Source organism: Durio zibethinus, chromosome 10, assembly GCF_047325235.1.
Source record: "Durio zibethinus cultivar Kanyao isolate XHJ-2024 chromosome 10, ASM4732523v1, whole genome shotgun sequence".
In the NCBI taxonomy this organism is placed as follows: domain Eukaryota; kingdom Viridiplantae; phylum Streptophyta; class Magnoliopsida; order Malvales; family Malvaceae; genus Durio; species Durio zibethinus.
The window spans coordinates 1921090-1944546 of NC_143171.1; the positions used below are offsets into that span (position 1 = coordinate 1921090).

General features: G+C 33.2%; 3 pseudogenes; all 3 read left to right on the top strand.

Moving 5' to 3' along the window:
- The first annotated feature begins 4908 nt into the window (after positions 1-4908).
- On the top strand, positions 4909-6893 carry LOC149516333 (beta-galactoside-specific lectin 3-like; annotated as a pseudogene).
- Positions 6894-12204: 5311 nt separating this feature from the next.
- Positions 12205-13941, top strand: LOC111292532 (abrin-b-like; annotated as a pseudogene).
- A 3267-nt stretch (positions 13942-17208) lies between these two features.
- LOC149516334 (abrin-b-like) lies at positions 17209-19188 on the top strand (annotated as a pseudogene).
- The last annotated feature ends 4269 nt before the right edge of the window (positions 19189-23457 follow it).

Here is a 23457-nt window from a genome sequence, read left to right on the forward strand (position 1 = left end):
ATTGAAATCAATATCTATCTAAGATTAAAATTTTTGCATAAGATTTGAATTCAAATACATTAAATCATAATTTATCTTTTCTTTTTAAATTTAATGGCAATTTTAAATATATATACTTAATCAAATTTTATTTTTTGTCAAATAATTCTATTTAATAAATTATTTAAATTTAATATTTTTAGATAATTATTTAAATTCAAATCAAAATCTATCAAAAATTGAAATTTATTTAATAGATTATTTAAATTTAATACTTTTAGATAAGTTAATGAATTATTGATTAGTAAGTATGTATTTTTAAAGTAATAAAAGCTTACATCTTTATATGAAAATATGAGACATTTAAATGTTGATAAAAAAGTTAGATAAAAATATGTTTTTACTTTGAAAACAAATATAATGTTTTATTTATGTTCTAATTCAGATATTTTATATTATATATTAGGTTAATTTATTTGTTTCTCTTTAGTCCATAAGTTTTTTTAATTTTGCTTAGATTGATTATAATTAACTTTTTGTATTATATAGTTTTTTTGTTTTATTTATTTCTTCAATGTTTTTATTCTCTGTTAATTTATTAACGTATTTATTTTTGTTATTGTATATATTTAATCTTGACAAATTAATATGTAAATTTATATTTTCTATTTTCTTTTGCTCTTTTTATTATTGAATTTCTTTGTCTATAATAGATGATATGAAAATAATAATTATCACTACCATATCTAACTCACAAAAAATACTATCAATTATATTAGAAATAATTAAAAATAAAAAAAATATTTCAAAAAAAAGTTTATAAGCATAACATAAAGAATTATTATTCCTTTTTATCTAAAAAATAACTTTATTTTGTTAACATATATAGAAATAATTGTTAGTCCAATATATTTGTGTAATAATTACTTGAAGTATATAAAAAAAAAGAATTAATAAAAAGCAAATAATTATAAAAAAAAAATAATTATGATTTGTTGTTTAATCAAATATATATATATATATACCACCTAATCAACATTATGATAAAAACAATTATTAATCTTAACTATTTAAATATTGATTATTGATTTTTTATCAAATAAAAAAAAACAGTAGCAAAATTTTTAGTATTTAGCAAATAAATTGAAGACAATATTTTTTAATAAAAAAAATATTTTTATAATTCTTGAAAATTTACAAAAGTTTAAACTTTGCTTAGATTAACAATATCATTTATAATATATTATGTATAAATTATCATTTAATGTAACTTAACATTTATAAATATATAATTATATATTAGATAAATAATTAAAAAATAAATTTAAAATTATGAAAATTTTAATAAAAAATTTCGTACATGTACGGGTTAAAAAAGCTAGTTTATAATATGAATGACCACCAAATGTTGTGAGTTGTGACCTTGTAATAAGGTACTCATTAAGCTTCATTAAATAACTTGGACATTCTAATTGTGTCAATGTCGTATTGCGGGGCTAAATCTATGCAAAATAAAGACTTGGTTACTTCAGTTAAATATTAAAGGACTGAACTGACCATCAACTAATTTGGGAAATAGGCACAAATTTATTGCACAAGTAATATAAAAATTGCTACTTAGGATTTTATTGTTAGAAATTTAACAGTTTAATTTACTAGTTGAAGCTCACTTTTTGTGCTAAATTTTTTTTACCACTCAAACATTTTCATTTCGGAAGATAAAAGTGAAACTTCTATTGAATTTATCTTTTTTCTCTACATGCAAACAAATCCAGTCTCTGCACTTCGGAGAGTCCATTACGCCATGCTTCTTCAGCCTTCCATGAATGCTGCAATCACATTCCCAATATAACTTGAATAGGGAGATTTTACAAATTCTGCGGCACTAATTCAAACTACATATGGGGTCTTGATTAGTAGCTAAACTCTATCAAAACACAAAGTGAGTTATTTTACTTTAAAATGACAATTGGGCTTTAATACTATTTTTCTTTGCTTTGTTGGGTGCCTTGTTGCTTGTGCGATACTAGGAAAGACCCGTTTTGTTTGATGAGCTTTTGAAGCTCAAAAGGCACGACAAATTCCGACCTGTCCAACAACAATCCATTTAAGAAAGGCTTTTTCAGCTTTTGATACATATCTGTTTTGGCCCATTTTGTTTCACAATCTTCATCCAGCACTAGCTGGACGGGACCTAATTCATGGTGCAACGGGCATTGTCCAAAACTCCAAGAGCTGTGCGTTTGCGGTCCTTTCTCATAAACGGGCCTAATCCATTTTCTGTAGTGACCCAAATATTTTACTGTGACTCCATCCAACATTCGTTTATATGCAAAGCTTCCCTGTATTATTTTCGTACGGCATGGCATGGCATGGCATGGCAGGGCGCGGCGAGGCGAGGCGTTGCAATGCGTGCACGCTTGTTGAATGGAGTAGCATTCCAGTTGACTGTTGAGCCATTTTGGGAAATGGGGCCTGAACTTACAGTCTTTTCAAACCAAAGTGGGACGTGCCCACTTTGAAGGTTACTGCAATGCAAGTTTGCAAAACCAACAAAAGCATGAATATCATGAAAATAACTTTGATAAGAATAGCATGAATATCATCCAATTGTACGGTGTCCATGGAATTGGGTACATCACACGCCAAAATAGTGAGCACGATTATTTCACGGTTTGAAAGCTCTGAGCTTTTTCTATTGAAATCGTTATTCATTAACAACTTCCAAACCATGCCCCAAGAAACGGTTCGGCAACTGTGCGGTCCAACGAGTTTTGAACCTTAAATCAAAATTTAGAAGCACGTGCGATAACTGCGATAGCCACTAACGGGGTCTTGGTTTTGTCATTTTTCTTTTGAGCTTCACCGGTTACAATTACACTCAACATAAGTAACTTTTAGATCCAACGATAAAGAACGGAGCCATGAAATCATACGGTCTGTGTGAGAGGACCTCACAGGACTGCACCATAATAAACCTCACTCTAGTCATCACCCCACGAATAATTGATCACGATAATTTCCTGGTTAGAAAGCTCAATAATTGGATTTTTTTTTTTGTCTATTGGGCGAATAACAAAATGGTGTGGTCCTGTAAGAATATTTATTATTTGATAAGGAACAACAATTTATGTGGATTTCATGCTTTGAAAGCTCAATAATTTCATTACATACTGCCAAGGAAAATTTATTAGGAATGGCCGATTTCTATCAAGTTTAAGTGAAAAGAATCGGAGTTCTATCAGTGGCTTTCAGCCCTTACCGACTAAAATCATACACGCCCACTTACAAATGCATGTTGAATTTTCTTCACAATTCCTCCTCATTGGCCCAACCGATCAGATGGGTTCATAGTGCTTAGGATTGCCAGATGGCTGGGTTATAATTACAATATAAACTATAAACTCAAAAAAGATCTTAAAATTAAAATCTAAAACTGCTAGAAAGTATTAAAAAATCTACACAAAAAGTTTAGATAAATTGGATTTTACAAAATTAAACCTGGAAAAGAAAAGTAATTAATTAAACTAGAAAAAAATGATATAATATATTTTTTGTCCTTTAATTTGATTTGATTATTATTATTTATTATGTTTCATTAGGTCATTTAATTTAAATTAAAATTTTATTGCATTTACTAAAAAAAAGTAAAATTTTTTAAAAAAAGCAATAATCATAATAAAATTATATTGCATTTACTAAAAAAAAGTAAAAATTTTTAAAAAAAGCAATAATCATAATAAAATTATTGTTGAAACCTCCTTAATATCATAAATTTTTTAGGAAATTTGTAGTAACTTTTTTCAAAAATATATAAATAATACAATAGTAAGAGACATAAGAATTATTCCATCGTATTAATTAATTTGAAAAATCAATAAAGAGGAATATAAAAAAATAAAAATAAAACATATTAAGCAGGGTGAAATATGAAAAAAAAAAAAAAAAAAGAAAAAGGATAATAGTATAAATGACATGGTATAATTTTTAAAAAAAATTACAAAATGACAACTTTTTTAAAGAAAGCTTATTAGGTTAGGAGATATTTTAAAAATTCCATCAAGGTGTGGAAAGAATTTAAAAATATTGTATTTGCTATTAAATAAAATTGACAAATGATCAACATAAAAAATTAAAAAAAGAAATAAATAATAAATAAAAAAATTAATAGTAATATATCTATATTTCAAGTGCTAATTATATTCACTGCATTCTATTTAACTTTATATCTCTTTAATTAATGCTTGCCCAAGCAGGAAACGGAGCTTTAACAGTAGCAAGAGTTTCATGTTTTTCTCTTTACTTCAGTCCAGTGCTTCTAGGTAATGCCACCATCTATCTTCATGGTTGATATTGATTGCCTTGAAAAGGCTTCGATTCAATTGCTGAAATATTTAGTTCATGATAATTCCCTACATGCTGCAGGCAATTATTATTCTTTGGTAATTCTTAAAAGAACTGTAATACTTCCTTGTCCCTTTGGCTATCAATTGGGTGCTCAATATGAATTCTTGGCCGAGATAGGCTTAGAGAAATTGTTGGAGAGGTGGATTTTGTTCACATTTACAGGGAAACTAACTCTTTTACTGGTTCCTTTGACGAAAAAGGGTGGTGTTGTTGTTTCCTCTGTATTATTTCACGCCTGTCTATGAATGCTATTGGGTGATTTGGACTTGAAAGTGAGGATTAGTCATCGCCACAACTTGGATAAAATTTACTTAAAATCTCGTAAAATTCGTGAAATTTTTTATTAAAAATAAATAAATAAAAATTTTAATAAAAAATCACATTGATTAAGATGATTTAATGCTTTGAAAGCTCAATAATTTGAGTTTTTTCTATTGGGTGAATCAATAATTTCAGTACGTACTGCAAAGGATAATTAATTTATTAAAAACGACCGATACCTATCAAGTTTATGTGAAAAGAATCAAAGTTCTATATATTGTTATAAAAGGTGCTCTCCTCTAATAAAGCAAAGCACCTGCAAAAATTTCTCTACCTACTCTCGTCTTCCACCAAATAAAATACTTCCATAAAAACTTTCTTGCACTGTGTGAAATGAAAGTTTCCCCGTATCAACAAAAAATGAAGGTTTGGGTTGTATTGGCTGTATGGGTTTTTTGGATATCCATTGTTGAACCACAGTGCTGCATCGCTGCGACAGAAAAAGAACACAACCTCAAGATTTACAAGCCGGGATTCACCACTAACGGTGCCACCAGAAACTCGCATATGAGGTTTATGGCGCATCTAAGCGGAATATTAACAGTCCGTGGAGATATAAGTGGAGACATACCAGTGTTGCCTCCCCCATCTGCGCAGCCTACTGATCCCGAGCAATATCTTCTGGTGGAACTCTCAAATGGGTACCAAACCGTCACATTAGCTTTGAATATCAGTAATGTGTATATCTTGTGCTATCAACCAGGTGGAAGTGGACGCTCCTACTTCTTAGAGATGTTCCCATTGATGCGCGTAGTGTTTTTTTCCCAAACACTCAGAGAGAGTCTCTTCCATTTACTGGCATATATAGGGCACTTGAAGATGCTGCAGAAGTGGGTGATAGAAGGGAAATCCCTCTGGGAATTGACGAGCTACGCCAACATATTGAGAACATGAATTATCTCCAACCCAGTTCCTCTAGTCGCCCCATCGCTAGAGCCCTTATAGTTTGTATCGAGATGGTTTCAGAAGCTGTGCGATTCAGAAACATCCAGCAAGAAATACTTGCAGTTGCAGAGCCTCGTGCAGATCGAATTTATGGAATGTTTTATCCAGATAGTTTACTGACGGAGTATAAAACTAACTGGGAGCACATCTCCTCTGCCATCCAATCTGCAACAGATGGAATCTTCACAAGAGCAGTCCGTTTAGTATATGAGGGCCAAGAATTGGTTTTGAGCACCTTGAGTCAAGTGCGTTTCATTATTGCAATAATGCCATTAACATGCAGAAACACAGGAGCTAATCTGGAGCTTTTGCGCATGCCAGCATCAATATCATCGTATGAGTTTTCTTCTTTGTTGCCTATGGCTATGAGATCCATTGGCCTGGAAGACAAAGGTGACATTTGTGAAAAAGCATTAGCGCCAACCTTGCATATTACTGGACAAAATGGTCTCTGTGTTGATGTATACCAGGGAAGCTACCACAATGGAAACAAAATAATCTTATGGGAATGTGGACAAAATCAGGCCAATCAATTATGGACGTTGAGAACAGATGATAGCACAATTCGATCTGGTGGAAAATGCTTAACTACTTATGGATATAGCTCCGGAAACTATGTGATGATCTATGATTGTGACACCGCTGTGTCTGATGCCACCAAATGAAAAATCTTGAGCGACGGAAGCATAAGAAATCCCAGATCTGGGCTAGTCTTGACGGGAAGTAAGGATAGCTCAGGCATGATTAATCTGGTTGTAGATAACAACTTTTATGGTTCTAGGCAAGCTTGGTATGCCAGTAATAATACGAAGCCATCAGTGACCACCATTATTGGTTAAAATGGTCTGTGCTTGCTGGCAAGTGGAAGTCGGGTGTGGTTGGAAAAATGTATGAGCAACGATGCCGAACAACAATGGGCAGTATACCCAGACGGAACCATCAGGCCTCAGAAGAATCGTAATGGTTGTCTCAAGTATGCAAATGCAGGTGGGGACTTAGTTACCGGGGGAACATGCGATGGATGGATTGAGGAAAGGTGGCGATTTCAGAGTGATGGCACCATTTTGCATGTGGTGACTGAACAGGTGATGGATGTAAAAGATACTAGTGCCACCCTTACTGAGATTACGGTCCATGATTACAGCGATGAACGAGCAAGCCAAATTTGGTTTCAGGTGTAGCTGTGAAAGTGGAGGCACTACTAGCATATGCATAAGCATGCACTAGTATCCTTTGATGTATTGACATTACAGGGCATTAGGCTTGTAGTAGCATTCTTTTTCATATTTAGCGTCATTTGTCTGACAAACGCTGCTAAAAGTGTCGCTTATACCTGGATAAGAAAAAATAACGGTAATTTTTAAAAAATGTTGCTAAGTTTTATCATAAAACGTCGTAAGTTTTATCATAAAATGCTATTAAATATAGAGACGTTTATAGTATAAAATGTCACTAAATTTAGTGACGTTTATAGTAGAAAGCACCGTTACATTTTAACATTTAGAGGTATTTTTAGGTATAAATGTTGCTAAATTAAGAAATTTATTTTTTAAAATTTTTTTTAATATTGATTATTATCATTAAATAAAAATATTTAAAAAATAAAAATAAACTTAAATTCATAAACTGAATATTATAAATACATAATTTGTTCCAATATGGATGGAATATAAAGTTTAATAAATGCAATAACATTCAAATTATTTTAGTACATTAACCAAAAATTTAAAATATATATAATTAATGACTGCATATATTTGAAATACTACCATTTGATGAAAGATTTTTCTTACCTTGATCACTACCATATTCAGTTGTTGAAGGTTTTTATGCACAACGAATCCTTTCAAGTAAGATTAAGTCGTTTCATCAAATACCATGATCTGAAAAAATAAATAAAACAAATGCCAGGATGAGATGAAAAAAAAAAAAAACATAACAAACTACTTCAGAATGGTTTCCTAAGGATATTATGAATGAATCAATAAATTTATGTTAACAAGTAACAATTTTTTAGTAATTTAAAAAATATTTTGTTGAAAAAAAAATAGACCTAAAGTTTTATTCGTGTTTGTAACTAAACTCAATATTCAATTTCAAGTTTTTCAGAGAAAAATCTTATTTTTTTACTTTTTGTTTTATCTTGAATTTTTCTCCCTAACGAAACAAAACCAAACTAAGAATTGCAATAACAAAATAAATTGATAAAAAAAGAAAAAAAGTGGCTAAACACTGGAAATTGCTAATATTGAAATTGAGCTTACCAATAGAGCTTGAACAGCGGTAGAAAAGCAACAAATCAAATAAAAAATTTAGGAATTTGACCTAATAAATCAGACAGAAAGTTTAAGAATTTAATCCAAATTGCAAGAAAGTTAACTTGAAATTTACAAAAATAAAAGGAAAAAAGATGAAAATTGGCCACAAAATGATTGAAACTTAGGCAGAAAATGAGATGAAAGCAACCTAAAATGAACAAAAATGAAAGAAATGAGTAGGGGAAAGAAGTGCAAAAATGGGGTTTCGTGGGTTTGAAATTTAAGAAAAATTTAGCAGTAGAAAAGTATGATTATTGAATGTATTTTTTACTAAAAACACCTCCAATAATCCCTTTCAATTATTTTTTTAAGATTATTCAAGACATTTCTACAAAAAATGCCTTTAATAATCCTCTCCATTTTTTATGAGAAGATTATTGAAGGCATTTCAGGCAAAAAAATATTTTCAATAATCTTCTTAAATTTTGATAAAAAAATTATTGAAGGCGTTTTTGACTAAAAATGCTTTCAATAAGCCCTTTCAATTTTTTAGAAATAATTATTGAAGGCGTTTTAGGCAAAAAAACGCCTTCAATAATCCTTTTCAATTTTTTAGAGGAGATTATTAAAGGTATTTCAAGCAAAAAATGCATTCAATAATCTTCTTAAATTTTGATAAAAAGATTATTTAAGGAATTAGAGGGGATTATTGAAGGCCTTTTAGACAAAAAACACATTTAATAATCCCCAATAAAAAAGTATTGGGGATTATTGAAGGAGTTTTTTTGCAGAAAATGCCTTCAATAATCCTCTTATAAATTTCAAATAAAAAACGCATTCAATAATGCTTTTTAATTTTTTAAAAGGGATTATTGAAGGCATTTCAGGCAAAAAATACTTTTAATAATCTTCTTACAATTTTAATAAGGAGATTATTGAAAGCATTTTTGACCAAAAATGTAAAAATGCTTTTAATAATCCCTTCTAATTTTTTAGAGAGGATTATTGAAGGCATTTTTTTGTGCCTTCAGTAATCCCTTCCATTTTTTATGAAGGGATTATTTAAGAAGTTTCAAGCCAAAAATACATTCAATAATTTTCTTAAATTTTTATGAGTAAATTATTTAAGGTGTTTTAGTGAATAAACGCCGTTAATTTCTATTTTTAGTAGCATTTATAACTACAAATATCTCTATTTGAATATTTAATGGCGTTTTGATAAAAAATGCTACAAGTTTTATAAAAATACGAAATTTAATGATGTTTTTAAGTGAAACGCTACTAAAAAAATGCCACTAATTTTTCATTTTCTTGTAGTGTGAATAAATAAATGTTGGATGTAAGCATTACTAAATAAATAAATGTTGAAATAAAAATAAACTATTAAAGTCTACATATGAGTTTCTTATGGCTTTATATTGAAGTTGGGTATCTCCACTTATTAATTAATTAGTTTTAAGTTAGATGTTAAAATAATATTAAAGCTCATGTTATGTTCTATTGTTATTATTTGTTATTATTGTGTGTTATCTCTTTCAATGCATATGTAATGAAGCCTTTTAATGTGATATTATCTCAAATCTGATAAGTATTAAGTGTTTTTTTCACTTTTTTATTAAAGTTAAAACTATTTATTTATTATCAATTGATTTTATTTTTGATGCTTGACATAACTGCTATGGCCTTTCTCCTTCACAGCAAGACACTACAAAGTGCCTTCGGGGCTTATCATGATTTACTCATTAATTTTATACATGATCTTTCAATTATAGCCTCCGGGCCTTATAATGATCATGCATTTTATGCATGATCTTTGAACTCATATACTTAAACATTTACTCTGTTATGAGAACTATTAAAGAATGAATACTATTGAAGTTTTAGTAAGGACTCAACGGCAAGAAGTCCTTTTTTTAAGAAAATTTCAACATCTAGAATCAGTGTAACCCATTGGAATCAATATCAATTAGCATCCATATTATCCCTGAAGTCCAAAGAAAGTTGAAATCAAAATATTAAATAGTTCTAACGATCTCAAACAAAGGACAGAATTAGTTATCCATTTTACATGAACAGACTACAATATCTCTAAAGCAAAGGACAAACAACTAACAAGTCCTTTTTGCAAATAAACCTGCATATATAATGCAAAAGGCAAGGCATGTTCAAGCATTAAACAGTTCACCAGCGACCATAATTGTCCACATAACAAGTAGAGTGGATCATAGGGTTAACCTTTCGCGGTGGCCTAGAGTTGAAAAAATCATACGGAGGAGGCACCAGTGGTGGAGGCGGTGGGCCCGAAAGGATGATATGGAGGTGCTGATGGCCTTCCAAGCGGAGGATATGGCTCAAAGGGTCGATAGTATGGCCTAGGACCAGCGTATTCAGGCATAGGTGTCCTAGAAAATTGCCATTTGTATGGTCTATTCACCATTAAGGGTTTCCCTAAATTGATTATTCCATCCATCTTCTCTTTTGCTCCTCCACTTTTCTTACAAAACAAACGCACAAACCATTTCTTGCCTTCACTGTTTGTGCTTTGCTTGTAGATGGTGAGATCAGGATGTTACCAAGTGATGTTGTCATTGCTTTTCTTCGCTGCATGTTATTCACAGTAACATGACTATGTGATGATTATCATCATCAGAATAAAAAATATAGAGCATCAGAACGACACAACAGTCTTTGTCCATTTTGGCATGTAAATCATGATCAAAACTATCAATACCTTTGGTAGCAATGCCCTGGAACATCCTGCTGAGGGGACTTTAGGAAGGGCCAAAGCTCTGCAATTTTGCCCCATTTTCAATTTTCTTTACTATAGTCATTGGGTTTACTTTTACCGAAACTTTTACCACTCCTTTGGAATCATAGACGACTGACTCCAGTCCTAGTTGTAAGCAATCGAGATTGAAAAACAAGTTTCCAACGCATTAATTAATTCTAAAAAAATCAAATAAGAGGAATATAGAAAAAAAAATAAAAATGAAACATATTAAACGGGTGAAATATGCAAAAAAATAAAAAGGATAATGGCATAAATGACATGGTATAATTTTTAAAAAAATTACAAATGACAACTTTTTTAAAGAAAACTTATTAGGTTAGGAGATACTTTTAAAATTCCATCAATGTGTAGAAAGAATTTTAAAATATTTTATTTTCTATTAAATAAAATTGACAAATGATCAACATAACAAATAAAAAAAAAAGTAAAAGGGAGTACAATAAATAAAATATTAAAAGTAATATATCTATATTTCAAGTGCTAATTACATTCATTGTATTCTATTTAACTTTATATCCCTTTAATTAATGTTTGCCCAAGTAGGGAAACAGAGTTTTAACACTAGCAAGAGTTTAATATTTTTCTCTTTACTTCTGTCTAGTGCTTCTAGGTAATGCCACCATCTATCTTAATGGTTCATATTGATTGCCCTGAAAAGGCTTCGATTTAATTAATTGCTTAAATATTTTGTTCATGAAAATTCCCTATATGCTTCCGGCAATTATTATTCTTTGGTAATTCTTAAAAGAATTGTAATACTTCCTTGTCCCTTTGGCTATCAATTGGGTGCTCAATATGAATTCTTGGCCTTGGAATCAATGGAAAGTCTTGGCCGAGATTGATAGGCTTAGCGAAGTTGTTGGAGAGATGGATTTTGTTCACATTTACAGGGAAACTAACTCTTCTATTGATTCCTTTGACGAAAAAGGGTGGTGTTGTTGTTTCCTCTGTATTATTTCACGCCTGTCTATGAATGCTATTGGGTGGTTTGGACTTGAAAGTCAGGATTGGGAGTTGTAATGTGTGAAAGCTTTCCTTTCTTGTTAGGACTTTAGGAGGAAGCTTAATTATTGTCAATGTAACTGTCATCATTCTTATCCCAAAAGCTTTTTCCATTTTGAAATCGTTATTTGTATTAACATTACATACTGCGACATAATAAACTTCACACTCGTCATCAACCCAACTAACATTGATCAACATGATTTAATGCTTTGAAAGCTAAATAATTTGAGTCTTTTCGATTGGGTTAATCAATAATTTCAGTACGTACTGCGAAGGAACATTAATTTTTTAAGAACGATAGATACCTATCAAGTTTAAGTGAAAAAAATCAAAGTTCTATATATTATTATAAAAGGCGCTCTCCTCTAGTTAGAATCACGCGGAAAGCAAAGCACTGCAAAAATTTCTCTACCTACTCAATTCTTTCACCAAATAATATACTTCCATAAAAATTTTCTTGCACTGTGTGAAATGAAAGTTTCCGTGCATCAACAAAAAATGAAGGTTTGGGTTGTGTTGGCTGTATGGGCTTGCTGGATATCCATTGTTGAACCACAGTGCTTCAAAGCTGTGACAGAAAAAGAACCCAAGCTCACGTTTTACAAGGTGAGATTCACCAATGAAGGTGCCAACAGAAGCTCGTATATGAGGTTTATTGGGCATCTGCGAGGAATATTGATAGAACGTGCCGATAGAACCGGAGACATACCAGTGTTGCCTCCCCCATCTGCGCAGCCTACTGATCCCGAGCAATATCTTTTGTGGAACTCTCAAATGGGTACCAAAACGTCACGTTAGCTTTGAATGTCAGTAATGTGTATATCTTGGGTTATCAAACCAGGTGGAAGTGGAAGCTCCTACTTCTTTAGCGATGTTCCCACTGATGCACGTAATGCTCTTTTCCCAAACACTCGGAGAGAGTCTCTTCCATTTACTGGCAGATATGGGGTACTTGAACGTGCTGCAGGAGTGGATACTAGAAGGGAAATCCCTCTGGGAATTAACGAACAACGCCAACATATTTATAACATGAATTATTCCCTACCCAGTTCTTCTCGTCGCCCCATCGCTAAAGCACTTATAGTTTGTATCCAGATGGTTTCAGAAGCCGTGCGATTGAAAAACATCCGGAAAGCAATACTTAAAGTTGCGGAGCCTTCTCCGGATGGAACTTATGGAGTGTTTCATCCAGATGGTTTAGTGATGGAGTATGAAAACAGCTGGGGAAAAATCTCTTCTGCCATCCAATCTGCAACAAATGTAATCTTCACAACGGCAATCCGTTTAGTATTTGATGGTCAAACTTTGGTTTTGAGCACCTTGAGACAAGCGCTTTTCATTATTGCAATAATGCCATTAGAATGCAGGAACAGAGGAGCTAATCTGGAGCTTTTGCACATGCCAGCATCATTATCATCATATGAGTTTTCTTCTTTGTTGCCCATGGCTATGAGATCCATTGGCCTGGAAGACAACGATGACGATTGTGAAAAAGTGTTAGCACCAACCTCGTATATTATTGGACAAAATGGTCTGTGTGTTGATGTATACCAGGGAAGCTACCACGATGGAAACAAAATAATCTTATGGGAATGTGGACAATATCAGGCCAATCAATTATGGACGTTGAGAACAGATGATAACACAATTCGATCTGGTGGAAATACTTAACCACTTACGGATACAGCTCCGGAAGCTATGTGATGATCTATGATTGTGACACGGCTGTCTCTGATGCCACCAAATGGAAAATCCGGAGCGACGGAAGCATAAGAAATCCCGAATCTGGGCTAGTCTTGACGGGAAGTAAGGATAGCTCAGGCATGATTAATCTGGTTTTGGATAACAACTTTTATGGTTCTAGGCAAGCTTGGTATGCCAGCAATAATACGAAGCCATCAGTGACCACAATTGTTGGTTATAATGGTCTGTGCTTGCTAGCAAGTGGAAGTCAGGTGTGGCTGCAGAAATGTGTGGGTGAAGATGCTGAACAGTGGGCAATATATCCAGACGAGACCATCAGGCCTCAGAACAAGGTGAAGACTTGTTACCGTGGGAACGTGCGATGGATGGATTGAGGAACGGCGGAGATTTCAAAGGGACGGCACCATTTTGCATGTGGTGGCTGAAGAGGTGATGGATGTGAAAGATACCGGTGCCACCCTTCCTGAGATTATGGTCAATGGTTATAGCAATCAATGACCTAACCAAATTTGGTTTCAGGTGCTGTTGTGAAACTGAAAGCACTACTGCAATATGCATGCACTACCATCTTTATGCATTGAATAAATAAACGATGGATATTGTAATCCAGCACCATACAAAATCTCTTCGGTAGTTGGCTTTGGTGCATACAAACTCGAAGACATGGCGGCGAGCAAATCCCAAGAACCTGAAACGCAATGCACGTTAAAAAGTATTACATATAGATTTGGGACTGAACACCAGCTTTACATGTACCAATGAAATAAACGTAAGTGCTATGGCCCTTTTGTCACGGGTTGAGACTTAAGCTCTGAACCCACACGGCTTCAAGATCCAAGTATTTACCTTTCGGCATTCAAAATCAGCCTGACCGTCATAGTTCACACCCTTATGAGATATTGTCCGCTCTAACTTTTCTGGCCTCACGATTTTATCCTACAAAAAGCACCTTACAAGGTTGAGATAGTGTAAATACCAATGGCCCTTCTATTATCACTTAGTTCCGTGACATTCTCCGGCACCCAACCTCGTGACACTCTCGTCACAGAGACTGACCACCCTGCCTACCTCCATCGAGATGCTTGACGTGGATCGAACGATTTAGAGCTGTCTCTGATACTATTTATCACGAGTCGAGACTTAAGCTCTAAACCCGGGCGACTCCGGGACCCGGGCATTCACCTTTTCGGCATACAAGATCAGTCTAACCGTCATGATTCACACTCTTGTGAGGTATTATCCGCTCTGGCCCTCCTAACCTCACGATTTTGTCCTACAAAAGACGCCTCACAAGGTTGAGATGGTGTGAACCCTTTTATACTCCAATAACCTTTCTATTATGTTCGATTTGGAATTCAAGACTCTCCTTTAAATCCGTGATACTTTCACCTCCACAACACGGCACTACAAACTACTTTATAAGAAAAATGTAAAGCTGTAATTTATGTTACTTTTATCCAGGAAAACTAATACGCCTGCCTGCACATTTACAATTTCATAAAATGGTGAAATCGAATTTCTTTTCCAAAATGAGAGAGATAAGGGGAGCACATTTGATATATTTTATAAATTTCATATTGGGTATATAACTTCTAGTCTCATTTAATTCGCCATGTACATGCCATGATTTTCAATGTAACAAGTTAGTTCATGTCCTTTCCAAGAACAAACAATGGCATAGAGAAAGTTATGTGTGTATTCTACGTATGCTTGAAGTTAAAAGAAACAAGGAAAGCAAAACTCAAGTTTAATTGGATAAGTGGTAGTAGAAGAAGTCTGATCACAAATAGTCTATAGTGAGAGAAAGAATATAAACACATGTTAATAACTTTCTCGGCTTTTGTCGCGTAGATATTATACACAGTTATTAAAAACTTTTAACTAGTTCTGTTTCGGCCCATTTGTGTTTCAGTCTTAATCAAGCACTTGACGATTGGGCCCTAGTTCGCGGTGCAATAGGCATCAACCAAAACCCCAAGCATTACGCATTTGTGGTCTTTTTGTACAAATGGGCCTAATCCATCTTCTGAAGTGGCCCAAATATTCAACTTGACTCCACCCAACATTTGGTCACATAAACGCATTGATTTCACCTCGTATTTCACTTGCAAGTTGCAAAAAAAAGCCAAGCTTCCATGTTTTATTTTCGCGCGGCGCGGCGATGCGCACGCTTGTGTCGAGTAAATCAAGGCACAAGGCTGAACTTCAGCCCTCACCAACCAAAATGGAACACGCCCACTTACAAATTCCTCCTCATGGCCGAATTGATCACATGTGTCCATGGGCTTAGGACTGGCAGATGGCTATAATATAAACTATAAACTCCAAAAAGATCTTAAAAATTAAATTCTAGAACTGAGAAAGTATTAAAAATTCTACACAGAAAATTTAGATAACATGGATTTTACAAGATTAACCCGGAAAAGAAAACGGGGCTTTAACACTAGCAAGCGCTTAAGTTGAGCTCCCTTTATGATCTAGTTTCATGTTTTTCTCTTTACTTCTGTGTAGTGCTTCTAGGTAATGCCACCATCTATTTTAATGGTTGATGATTGGCTTGACGATTCAATTGCTGAATTGTTTAGTTCATGATAATTCCCTACATGCTGCGGGCAATTATTATTCTTTGGTTCTTAAACGAATTGTAATACTTCCTTGTCCCTTTGGCCATCAATTGGGTGCTCAGTATGAAAACTCGGCCTTGGAATCAATGGAAAGTTTTTGCTGAGATTGATAAGCTTAGAGAAGTTATTGGAGAGGTGGATTTTGTTCATAAGTGTCGTTTTTTTCCCTGTTTTATTTTATGCATGGCTATGAATTCTATTCGGTGGTCTGAACTTGAACGCCAGGATTGGGAGTTGTAATGTGCGAAATCATTCCTTTCCTGATAGGACTTAGGAGGAAGCTTATCGTATTTTCTCTTTTCTTCTATTAAATAATATTATTGGCTGAGAAAAAAAAAAGCCTTGCGTATCCCTTTGAAAAAAAAAATTCGTGCGAGGCACATGGACAGGGCATGGAATTTACAAGATGAAGATTTTTTTGTTTGATAGGTTGCGAATACTACAGTAAACATGTATAAAACAAAGCGATAAAAGGGTTACTATCGTATTGATAATGTGTCAGGGCCCATAAAAAACGGAGCTACTTTGCAGGTTAAATAATTTGTTTAATTTCTGTTCTTGCTGTCATCATTCTTATCCCAAAATGATTTTTCCATTTTGAAATCGTTATTTATATTATCATTGGTCAAGAGGATTTCATGCTTTGAAAAGCTCAATAATTTATACATATATATATTTAATCTAAATCTAAAATAGATAAGTTATTTAATTTTTATATTAAAATAAGATATATTATATTTGATAATTTAAAATAAATTATTATAAATTATGTATTTAAAATAATTTTCACAAACAATCTTGATAAAATTAAAACTCAAAAATTTTTTATAAACAAAATAAACATTAATCAATTAAATATTTCGTGATCCATTTCATATATTTTATGCTTTAGATACTAAAATGGCTATCCAACGAGATAAAATTATCTAAATCAAAAGGATAGACTCATTTTTTATGTTATCAATAGGATCAATTATAAAAAGTCACACACTTAATTCCAAAAATACAAAAATAAAAAAATTTTACGTGGAACTACCAAAATAGAATAGGCTAAAAAAAATTCGAAACCATTTATTGTTAATAATGTACATACTGCATCATAATAAACTTCACTCTAGCCATTACACCAACCGACATTGATCAAGATGATTTCTTGCTTTGGAAAGCTCAATAATTTACATATTGCCAAGGAACATTAATTTATTAAGAACGGCAGACCCCTATCGAGTTAAGAGAAAAGAATCAAAGTTCTATAAAAGGCCCTCTCCTATTAGAATCACGTACAAAATCAAGCACTGCAAAAATTTCTCTACCTACTAAAGTCTTTCAACAAATAATATACTTCCATAAAAATTTTCTAAAGTTTCCTCGTATCAACAAAAAATGAAGGTTTGGGTTTTGTTGGCTGTATGGGTTTGTTGGATATCCATGGTTGAATCATGGTGCTGCATCGCTGCGGCAGAAAAAGAATACAAGCTCACGATTAACAGGGTGAGATTCACCACTAAGGGTGCCACCAGGAACTCGTATCTGATGTTTATGAAGGATTTATACAATGCATTGACAGATCGTGCAGATAGAAGCGGGGACATACCAGTTTTGCCTCCCAGATCTACGCAGCCTACTGATCCCCAACAATATCTTTATGTGGAACTCTCAAATGGGTACCAAACCGTCACATTAGCTTTGAATGTCAATGATGTGTATATCTTGGGTTATCAAGCAGGTGGAAGTGGAAGCTCCTACTTCTTTAGCGATGTTCCCACTGATGCACGTAATGCTCTTTTCCCAAACACTCGGCGAGAATCTCTTCCATATACTGGCAGATATGGAGCACTTGAAGCTGCTGCAGGAGTGGGTGATAGAAGGGAAATCCCTCTGGGAATTGATGAACTACGCCAACATATTGAGAACATGAATTATCTTCAACCCAGTTCTTCTCGTGGCCCCATCGCTAGAGTGCATATAATTTGTATCTAGATGGTTTCAGAAGCTGTGCGATTGAGAAACATCCAGCAAGAAATACTTGCAGTTGCAGAGCCTCGTGCAGATGGAACTTATGGAGTGTTTAATCCAGATGGTTTAGTGATGGACTATGAAACTAGCTGGGAAGACATCTCCTCTGCCATCCAATCCGCAACAGATGGAATCTTCACAACAGCGGTCCGTTTAGTATATGATGGTCAAGAATTGGTTTTGAGCACCTTGAGACAAGTGCTTTTCATTATTGCAATAATGCCATTAAGATGCAAAAACATAGGAACAAATCTGCAGCTTTTGGAAATGCCAGCATCAATATCATTATGAGTTTTCTTCTTTGTTACCTATGGCTATGAGATCCATTGGCCTGGAAGACAACGGTGACACTTGTGAAAGAGCTTTAGCACCAACCTCGCATATTACTGGACAAAATGGTCTCTGTGTTGATGTATACCAGGGAAGCTACCACGATGGAAACAAAATAATCTTATGGGAATGTGGATAAAATCAGGCCAATCAATTATGGACATTGAGGACAGATGATAACACAAATCCATCTGGTGGAAAATGCCTAACCACTTATGGATACAGCTTGAAACTATGTGATGATCTATGATTGTGACACGGCTGTCTCTAATGCCACCAAATGGGAAATCTGGAGCGACGGAACGATAATAAATCCTAGATCTAGGCTAGTCTTGACGGGAAGTAAGGACAACTCAGGCATGATTAATCTGGTCGTAGATAACAACTTTTATGGTTCCAGGCAAGCTTGGTATGCTAGTAATAATACGAAGTCATCAGTGACCACCATTGTTAGTTATAATGGTCTGTGCGTGCTGGCAAGTGGAAGTCGAGTGTGGTTGGAAAAATGTGTGAGCAACGATGCTGAACAACAGTGGGCAATATATCCAGACGGGACCATCAGGCCTCAGAAGAATCGTGATGGGTGTCTCAAGTATGCAAATGCAGGTGGGGACTTAGTTACCGTGGGAACATGCGATGGATGGATTGAGGAACGGTGGCGATTTCAGAGTGATGGCACCATTTTGCATGTGGTGAGTCAACAGGTGATGGATGTGAAAGATACCAATGCCACCCTTCTTGAGATTACGATCAATGATTACAGCAATCAACGAGCAAGCCAAATTTGGTTTCAGGTGCCGCTGTGAAAATGAAAGCATTACTAGCATATGCATGCTCTAGCATCTTTAGTTGTATTGAATCAATAAATGCTGAAATAAAAGAAAACCTAATGCCCTTTACCTTAACTGCAAAGCACTACAAAACTACTCCAGGTCTTATCTTGAACTACAATTTTATGAATGATCTTTCAATCACAACCTTTGAACCTTATTGTAATCTATACATTTAACATTTAATCTTTCTATTATAGCCTCCTTATTATGATCTACTCAAATTACGTAAGATATCTTAATAAGGCCTTTGGACCATAACATGATTAATGCATTAAACACAACTTTTCAATTATAGCATCTGGCAGTTAGTGTGTACATGAGGATTTGACTAAAATATAAGGAAAATGACAGATTAGGATAAAAATTGAAAGTTGTATTTGCTTAAAGAAATGAAAGAATTTATAAAAATTGATAGAAATAAATTGGAATTGTAAAATGTTTACTCATTATGGATGGCTGGTGTTTGTCTAAATTAAGGGCGTTTCTTAAATTTCTAAATTTTAAAAAGATTGGGTATTAATTTGCAAATAAGTAAAATGTTGGGATTTAATTTAAAATATGAGCAAAGGTTTTTTTTTTTTTTTTTTTTCAATTTACCTTATTTTAATGAATTTGAGTTTGGTCAAAAGTTGACTGATTTTAAATATAATTAATAGTACTATAATATCAATGACCACCAAATGTTGTTAGTTGTGACCCTGTAATAAGGTACTCATTAAACTTCATTAAATGTCTTGTTTACTTCACCTAAATATAAAAAGACTGAATCGACCATCATTAAAGTTTTAGAACTAATTTGCGAAATAGGCACAAATTTATAGCACAAGTAATATAAAACTTGCTACTTATGATTTGATTGTTAGAAAGTTAACAGTTTAATTTACTAATTGAAAGCTCACTTTTTGTGCTTATTTGCCATTATTAAACAAGTGTTCCTGTAGGGCTACGACTTGTTTTGAAGAAAATTAGACTTGTTCCTGAATTGATGCACACAAATCCATTAATTGTAACGTGTAAAGTTACAATTTTCCATAAATAAGCATTCACTCTTCCATCTTCGACCCTTTCTTTTTATGGAAAAATTATTGAAAAAAATCAGTTTTCCAAATGCCCTTTTAATTAGTAGCTAAACTCTATCAAAACATACAGTGAGTTAATTTATTTTAAAATGACAATTGGGCTTTAATACTATTATTTTTCTTTGCTTTGTGGGTTCCTTGTTGCTTGTGCGATTCTAGGAAAGACCCGTTTTGTTCGCCGAGTCTTTGAAGCTCTAAAGGCACGATAAATTCCGATCTGTCCAACAACTATCCATTTAAAATGGGCTTTTTGGGCTTTTTATGCATATATGTTTGGGCCCATTTTCGCTTCACAATCTTCATCCAGCACTAGCTGGACGGGCCCTAGCTCACTGTTCAATGGGCATCGTCCGAAACGCCAAGAGCTGTGCTTTTGTGGTCCTTTGGCATAAATGAGCCTAATACATTTTCTGTAGTGACCCAAATATTTTAGTGTAACTAGAGTTGATAACCCAATCTGTCCCGACCAATTTTGATTCAATCGATTTTATAAGATCGAGTTTTTTTATAAAAAATTGGGTTTTGAATTGGGTTAGGTAAGGTTAAGAAAAAATTGAAGTTGGATCGAGTTCGAGTTTTAGATAAACTCGATCTGATTTAATATTATATAAAAAATTATTTTTAATTTTTATTTATATATATTTATATAATTATATATTTAAATATTTTATATTTAAAAAATAATATTTTATTAATTTCGAATCGAATTGAATATAATTTATATAATATCGGATCGGGTTCGAATATGAAAAAAAAAATTTTGAATCAAATTTAAATTTAATAAATATAAAATCAAATCAAATTTAAGATTAATAAAAATTCATCTTGATCCGACCTATCGTCGACTCTAAGAGTAACTCCTTCCCACATTCGTTTATATGCAAAGCTTCCCTGTATTATCTTTCGTACGGCATGGCACGGCGAGAAGCGGCGGGGCGATGCAATGCATGCACGTTTGATGAAAACAAGCAAAACAAGCAAAGCTTCCCTGTATTATATTCGTACGGCATGGAACAGTGCGACGCGGCAATGCAACGCGTGCACTTTTGTTGAATGGAGTAGCAGTCCAGTCTATTGTTAGCCTTTTTGCGAAATGGGGGCTGAACTTCAGTCTTTTCCTGCCAAAGTGGGACATGCCTACTTTGAAGGTTACCACAATGCAAGTTTGCAAACCAACAAATACATGAAAATCATGAAAATAACTTTGATAGCATGAATATCATCCAATTGTACGGTGTTCATGGAATTGCGTACATCACACGGTTTGAAAGCTCTGAGCTTTTTCTACTGAAATCGTCATTCATTAACAACTTCCAAACCTGTCGTTCGCCAACTGTGCGGTCCAACGAGTTTTGAACCATAATTCAAAATTTAGAAGCACGTGCGATAACTGTAACAGCCACTAACGAGGTCGTCACTTTTCACTTGAGCTTCACCGGTTACAATTACATTCAACACAAATAAGTTTTAGATCCAACGATGAATAACAGAGCCACGAAATCATACGGTCTACGTGCGAGGACCTCAAAGGACTGCACCATAATAAACCTCACTCTAGTCATCACCCGAAGAACCATTGATCACGATGATTTCCTGGTTTGAAAGCTCAATAATTGGAGTTTTTTTTCTGTTGGGCGAATAACAAAATGGTGTGGTCCGGTAAGAATATTTATTATTTGATAAGGAACAACGATTTATGTGGATTTCATGCTTTGAAAGCTCAATAATTTCATTACATACTGCCAAGGAAACTTTATTAAGAATGGCCGATTCGTATCAAGTTTAAGTGAAAAGAATGGTAGTTCTATCAGTGGATTTCAGCCCTTACCAACCAAAATGAGACACGCCTACTTACAAATGCATGTTGATTTTTCTTCACAATTCCTCCTCCTTGGCCAAATCGATCACATGGGTCCATAGTGCTTAGGATTGGCAGATGGCTGGGTTATAATTATAATATAAACTATAAACTCAAAAAAGATCTTAAAAATTAAAATCTAAAACTGCTAGAAAGTATTAAAAAATTTACACAGAAAATTCAGATAACGTGGATTTTACAAAATTAAACCTGGAAAAGAAAAGTAATTAATTAAACTAGAAAAAATGATATATTATAATTTTTGTCCTTTAATTTGATTTGATTATTATTATTTATTATGTTTCATTAGGTCATTTAATTTAAATTAAAAATTTATTGAATTTACTAAAAAAAGTAAAAATTAGCAAAAAAAGCAATAATCATAATAGAATTATTGTTGAAACCTCCTGAATATTATAAATTTTTAGGAAATTTGCAGTAACTTTTTTCAAAAATATATAAATAATACAATTAGAAGAGACATAAGAATTATTCCATCGTATTAATTAATTTAAAAAAATCAATAAAGAGGAATATAGAAAAAAAATAAAAATAAGACATATTAAGCAGGGTGAAATATGCAAAAAAAAAATAAAATTAAAAGGATAATAGTATAAATGACATGGTATAATTTTAAAAAAATTACAAATAACAACTTTTTTAAAGAAAACTTATTACGTTAGGAGATATTTTTAAAATTCAATCAACGTGTAGAAAGAATTTAAAAATATTGTATTTGCTATTAAATAAAATTGACAAATGATCAACATAAAAAATAAATAAAAATAATAATAAATAATAAATACAAAACTTAAAAGTAATATATCTATATTTCAAGTGCTAATTATATTCATTGTATTCTATTTAACTTTATATCTCTTTAATTAATGCTTGCCAAAGCAGGAAACGGAGCTTTAATAGTAGCAATAGTTGCATATTTTTCTCTTTACTTCAGTCCGGGGATTCTAGGTAATGCCAACATCTATCTTCATGGTTGATATTGATTGCCTTGAAAAGGCTTCAATTCAATTGCTGAAATAGTTAGTTCATGATAATTCCCTACATGCTGCATGCAATTATTATTCTTTGGTAATTCTTAAAAGAACTGTAATACTTCCTTGTCCCTTCGGCTATCAATTGGGTGCTCAATATGAATTCTTGACCGAGATTGATAGCCTTAGAGAAGTTGTTGGAGAGGTTGATTTTGAAATTCTTATTTGTATTAGCATTACATAGTGTGACATAATAAACCTTACATTACTCGTCACCGCAACTAGCATTGATTGAACAAAATTTACATAAAATTT